At 43.0% G+C, this 6,825-nt stretch overlaps 1 long non-coding RNA gene across 3 annotated transcripts; it reads left to right on the forward strand.

Moving 5' to 3' along the window:
• The first annotated feature begins 1,938 nt into the window (after nucleotides 1–1,938).
• Nucleotides 1,939–6,127, forward strand: LOC142740432 (uncharacterized). Of its 3 annotated transcripts, XR_012880664.1 has the most exons (6): nucleotides 1,939–2,013; nucleotides 2,831–2,895; nucleotides 3,342–3,473; nucleotides 4,306–4,372; nucleotides 4,552–4,635; nucleotides 5,014–6,127. It is a non-coding gene; the product is annotated as an uncharacterized LOC142740432 (long non-coding RNA). The 3 variants fall into 3 exon arrangements; XR_012880662.1 differs by having other exon boundaries at nucleotides 4,552–6,127; XR_012880663.1 differs by having other exon boundaries at nucleotides 4,571–6,127.
• Nucleotides 6,128–6,825: the final 698 nt, after the last annotated feature.

Genomic DNA, 6,825 nt, shown 5'->3' on the forward strand with positions numbered 1-6,825 from the left:
ACATATAGCGAAAAGTAGTAATCCAAAAATAGGTTTTTAACGTTTCGGTCTATACATTCAACCTTCTTTAGACACGGATATGCGGCGCTTGTGACCTCGGTCGCTGTTGGGTAATGGCACCATTATTTTTGGATTACTACTTTTCGCTATATGTGAAATCAAATATCACTTATTGCATAATACCTTGGAGTGCTGAGTTCCCATTTTTACACATTGGCGTGGAAGCCTACTCACGCACACTTGAAACACGGAGTGCTGCGGGGTCAAGAAAGTATCACGCTGCAACAAGTTATCAGAGTCAAGTTAAAGATGGCTACATCTGTATAAAAGTATAAAATCCATCTAGTAACAGATTACACGTTTCATACATTACATGTTCTTAGTCGTAGCCCCTATAACCACACATGTATCTTTCTTCCATGTTTATAAACAGCAGTCCCATGTAACGCCTATATCCAGTGTATGCACAGACAGTCTATCCAGGCAGTAGGAGATAATTAGATGATGTAACAGATTCTGCAGCCGCTTATGATGTCACTGATGATGTCATAGACAGTACTAGCCGTTAGGTTCTATGTGCAGCTGGATTACATATTTTTTACAATTTCTGCCAATGACGTCTGGACCGGGACTGTGATTGACTGTGTGATTGACAGGTAAGATGCAGCATTTTATCATTAATTCTACATGTTACTGGACACATGAAATATATACGCTCTAGAATTCTCATATAAGGCCAGATTCACACTGGACATTACTGCAGCAATTTCTAACCACACCAACACCTCACCACAACTATATGATTGTAGAAGGATTTTTTTCTGGTGATTGTCGGGGGTTGTTTTTTTCTTTTAGACAAACAGTTCAAGTTCCAGTAAAATGTTTCTATTAATGCAAGTAACAACTGAACATTTTACATTCAGATTTCAAGGTTTCATATTTTCTCATTAAAGTTACAACTCAGAGTATGTTCACATGGCCTATTTTCATGGCCATAAACGCCCCGAAAAACATCTAAAACTACAGAGGATGGACGCCTCCAAACATCTGCCCATTGATTTCAATGGGAAAAACTGTTATTTTTTTCCGATGGTGCATTTTACGTGGGCGTTTGATAAAGCGGCGCATAAAAAACACCCTGTAAAAAGAAGTGCATTTCACTCCTTCGGCCGTTTTTGGAGCCGTTTTTGATTGTCTCAATAGAAAAACAGCTCCAAGAACGTTGGTAAAAACGCCTCAAAAAATGTTTGTGGTTTAAAAAATGGCTGAAAATCAGAGGCTGTTTTCCCTTGAAAAGAGCTCTGTATTTTAGAGACGTTTTTTAGTTAAGTGTGTGAACATACCCTTACCATTGTCTGAGAATTGCAGCTGTCAGTAATGTGGAATGTGACTTCTCAGTCGTTTTCAATATGATGTCTAATTTAATTTAATTAAATAGTCTTAAAAAGCTACCGTATATTATACTAATAAGGCTCAGCAGTAGCCAGGGTCGGCCTTAGGGGTGTGCGACCTGTGCCATTACATAGGGCGCATCCCTCCAGCAGGTGGAACGGGGCGCTGCGCTGGCTCCCTTCCACTGCTTGTGTTTTAGAAGCGGCCGGGCAACTCAGCAGCTGCCTTTCCGCCTGGGTGCTTCTCTCACTGACATCGCGTTTCTAGCAGCGAAAATCGGCATTCCTCTAGGAGATGGGGGCATTGGGGATTGGCATTTGTAAATTGCCCACATTGTGACCCCCCCTAATGTCAGTCATGGACTCCTGGGCCTGGGTGTGACTGCAACCTCTTCACCCCTATAGTTATGTTCCCTGGGTTTACACTAACATTACAAAATGTTTTCAATGTCTGACTCGTCCTGTGATAGAAAATGAAAGGTGTGAAAGTAAATATATTATTATTCATTCTAGATATGGGGTTATTTTATGTTTATTCCATTATGTATTTTACAGACATTTATGACATCTGAATATGTGGCACCAGTGACAGCCGACATGCTAGGACATACACTGTATATATGTAAGTATTATAGCAAATGACAACCTATAGAAATTCTATAATCTGATGTCATCCAGAATGTTCCTATAGAGACACATGACAAGACTGTGGGAACAAATTCCCCAATGTTGTTCATCCAGGGCCTGTCTTAGGGGTGTGCGACCTGTGCGGTTACACTGGGTGCATCACCTGTCACTAATGAATGGGGCGCCACTGGTCTTGATGTCTGGGTCACCCATTGCTTGAACACTCAAACCCACTCTTCATGTAAAAAAAAGTAAAGGGCACTGCTCAGGATGCAGATACAATTCCTTGGTAATGGATTACATTACAGTGTGGCAGACAATACTTGTCTGGCAGTGTTATTTGGGCACTGTATGATTGCAGTATTTGAGTACTATATTCTACGCCATAAAGCTGAATTCAGACGCTGCAGATTTGCTGCGCGGCAAAATTCACAAGTGTTACAGGTGAATAGTTACAGTCTCAAAAACTCATCCACATGTAGCAAAAGTAAACGCTGGGAATTTTGCTGCAGCTTTATATTATTATTATTATAGAAATGCTCCATAAAGAAGATATTATGGTATTAGTAATATATAAGGGACTTGTTATTTATGTCATTTCCTAATACACATTTGGCTTATGGGGGAGCACACAGCGCACACAGAGTGTCTACATTACCAGTACTGCAGTCTGTGCGCCACCATACAGGTCCGTCCACATGAAGTTGCTGTGTACATGAGCCCTAATGTACATTTCCTTCATTGTTGGGTGGTCTATACTGAGCACACGTCTGTCTGGAGAAATAAAACTACACAATTATTGTTTTTTCCAGAACACCTTAAGATCGGCTGCCTGCTGCCAGGGGGACTCTCTGAAGCAATATTTCATCTATGCAAGGTGCGTCTCTTATTAGTTACTATATGCAGTATCCATCAATACCCTCCACAGTTAGAATGACACTTTTTGTATGTCCTGGGTCAGAATGCCCCTTTTGTATGGCCCCACAGTAATGAAGCCCCCTTTTCTAAGCCCCGACTCAGTCCTTTTATCCCCCATATTAATAGTGCCCCCTTTGCTCCTATAAAATAAAAAATTATACTCACCTAATAGACGACCAACCGGGTCAGACATTTCGCTTCCTCCCTGCGCCGTTATTGTTTGTCCAATTTCAGGGGCGTATGGAGCCCCAGAGCTGTGGGCCACCCCAAATCCCTGGACCCCAGCCGGTCATCCTATTTACCCCTTTGGTAATTTTACACTGGTTGGGGACTGGACTCTGTTCTAGATAGAAATGTTGCCATTGATTGAGATTTGTCCTAATACATTGTCTTTCTTTCTCCTAGAATTAATTCCTCATAAGAGTTAATGATAACCACACGTCCCAGGAGGGCAGATCAAAGATTAAGCAGAGTCCTCCACCTCACATCACATAACGTTCTACATTCAGTCGGATGTATTCAGTAGGAGAGTCCAAGGTCAGTGTATTTTATTAACTGCATCTCTAAATGATCACATAGTGTGTATTACTGGTCAATACTGAAGAGGGCACTACCACCATAGATGGCCTGGGCACCCTCAACTTACACTGCCGATCCGGCATTTAGGGCCCAAACCTATAATATAAAAAAACAGAAAGATACAATCCCTAGTTTATTGACTGGGTGATGTTATTTGGGCACTGTATGATTACATTATTTGGACACTACATGGTGCATCATAAGGGGGAGGACGTCACAGATACTGCACATGTCACCAATAAACCTAAGGCCGGCCCTGGATGTGACACAATAGCTGCCACGTGACATGCCATCCACACGTATATGACCGCTGTGGCCTAGCAACTAAAGACAACAGAACCACCAGCGCAGGAGCCACCGGGAATTTAAAAAATGAGTAGGGACAATTTGTTATTTTTAGCCATATGCGGCTTAGACTAAGGTTTATGAAACTGTCAGAAAACCCCTTTAAGAATTATTTTGTCTGTTGAATCCAGAAATCCAATTTACCATTTTCTACTCTCTCTACTCCAGTCCAAAAGACTCCACAAAAGACAAATTAGAAGTTTTCCATTAAGGATAAGATTATATAGAAGAATAACAATAAGCTCCTGGTCCCTGATACAAAATCTATACCAGGGTCCTCCAACTATTATGTGCCATTATACTGCTGGTGTTATTTGTGTGGCAGAGGGGCATTGGACTCGCCCTGTGATAGAAAATGAAATGTGTGAAAGTAAATATATTATTATTCATTCTAGATATGGGGTTATTTTATGTATGTGCATTAAACCCATTATGTATTTTACAGACATTTATAACATCTGAATATGTGGCACCAGTGACAGCCGACATGCTAGAAGATCCACTGTATATATGTAAGTATTATAGCAAATAACAACCTATAGAAATTCTATAATGTGATGTCACCCAGAATGTTCCTATAGAGACACATGACAAGACTGTGGGAACAATCTCCCTGATGTTTTCAATAGGCTGAACATATATTTGTTGATATGATGAACCATACTAAGCGCACGTCATAATATTTTCACAGTTTATACTTTTTGTTCCAGAATTTCTAGAGATCGGCTGCCTGCTGCCAGGGGGACTCTCTGAAGTAATATTTCATCTATATGCGGTATGTCCATCATTAGTTACTATATACAGTATCCACCAGTAGCTCTGTACATTGAAAAAGTAATGAGCGGGCAAAATGCCAAGAAAGGCGTAGCAGTGGGGAACCTTGGATAGTTGGTAGGAATAGGCATAATGTAAGTTAGGGGTATCTTTGTCCAAAATGCTGGCCACATGGCTCGGTTTGGGACTGAACGTAGGTGTAAGGTAATTGGGTGAGGGAGTGTAGGGAGATTTTAGACAGCTTTGGTCTGCCAAGAACATTTGCGATGTGTCAAGGCCTGGATGCAATAGACAAGGACTTAAGTGAGTTTCATTACACAGTCATAATCTGCAGGCCTAGGTGATAATGGACACTGGCAGAATGTTTTTATATTTATAGCACTCAAGCGGAAAGCAATGGAAGGTGCCAGGATATTGCCACGTATAGAGCCCCCACAAGTCATGCAGCACAAGGACCTGGACTTGGAGTGTACTGGATTGTTTGGAGCAAATGGCATCAAGGAAGCAAGGCAGGTATCCTCAATGGTATCATTCTAGCAAAAATTTGAGGGAACATGGCACAATGATGGGCCAAGTGCCAGGATCCTTGCGCAGGGATCCAGGGTCGATGAAGGCAGCAATATCCCAGTAGGGCCTCATAATCTCAACATGGGAGAGGGACACCTTGGGGTTGCCAAAATGTTTAGAACACGGGGTACTGGCACAATGTTTGGAATTACAGGAGCATCGCATCTGGATGTAAAGAGAAGCAGAAGAAGGCAACAGTAGCTGGTTGAGTCTGATTCTGATCTGTCAGATGATAATAAGTGGTCTGATGTTGGGGATAGATGGGCTAATGGGCAAGACATTTAAGATGCTGAAAAAAATGTTTACGCAGGATAAAGTAAAAAGGTAAAAGCGAGGAGGCGTGATACCGAAAGCCAATCCTTTACTGGAAAGAGGGGGTAAAGTTTGGGGCCAGGAAACATGTTTGTTGATTTCTACCTACACACACTTGTCCCAGGAAATGTTGGGAAACATAAGGGAGGAAAGGCTTGTCTAGTTTTTGTGATGTCTATGGAAGATTTAGTTTAGTATTGCAGTGTTATGGTGGTGGAGCAGGACCCCCTTATTGATCAGGTGCCAATAAAAAGGGATGGTGCCTGTGAAGCAGGCTGGTAAGTATAAAAAAAATACATCTGTCGCATCTAAAAGAGGCATCAGTAAACGTTGAAATAGACAAGGAGTTGAGTGAGTTGCATCATTAATGCAGAATCTGCAGGCACGGATGACAATGGATACTTGCAGAATGTTTTTTGTGCCTACAGGACTCAAGTGAGAAGCAGTGGAAAGGACACGGATATCGCCACGGATAGGGCATCCACGAGTCATGCAGCACAAGGAACTGGACTTCTGATGTAATTGACTGTTTGGAGGAGATGGCGTACATTTGCGAAGAATGTAGTTGGCTTTCGAAGCGCGTAAGCAGTCTTGTATCATTACTTCAACATGCCGTGTGGTTTATAAAATGTTTTTCTAATAAAGTCATCACATTGTCATGAGGATTGCTGGACCGTATTTTCTTCTGTTTACTGTATATTTATTGGACAGTGCTAACGCCATACAGCCCTCCCTGTAGAGAACGCCATACAGCCCTCCTGTAGAGAACGCCATACAGTCCCCCTGCAGAGAACGCCATACAGCCCCCCTGTAGAGAACGCCATACAGCCCCCCCTGTAGAGAACGCCATACAGCCCCCCCTGTAGGGAACGCCATACATCCCCCCCTGTAGAGAACGCCATAGAGCCCCCCCCCCTGTAGGGGACGCCATACAGCCCCCCCTGTAGGGAACGCCATACAGCCCCCCCTGTAGGGAACGCCATACAGCGTTCCCCCCCTGTAGGGAACGCCATACAGCGTCCCCCCTCCCAAAAAAAATGCGACCTACAGTGTGTCCTACAAAATACATGTATCCCCTATCCACAGGATAGGGGATACATGTGTGATCGCTGGCAGCGAAAGCTGCTTTTATCCTCTCCTCAGGGTCCCCGGCAGTCACTGACAGCCGGAGACCCGACATTCAGCAGCCCGATCGCGCGGGCAGTAAGTTAAAACCGGAGTCGTAAAAAGTCTATGGCTCGGGTTTTAACCCCTTAATGACCGGGCCTGTTTGGGCCTTAATGACAAAGCCAGATTTGTTAAATCTGGTATG

Source organism: Rhinoderma darwinii, chromosome 2 (assembly GCF_050947455.1).
Source record: "Rhinoderma darwinii isolate aRhiDar2 chromosome 2, aRhiDar2.hap1, whole genome shotgun sequence".
Lineage (NCBI taxonomy): Eukaryota > Metazoa > Chordata > Amphibia > Anura > Rhinodermatidae > Rhinoderma > Rhinoderma darwinii.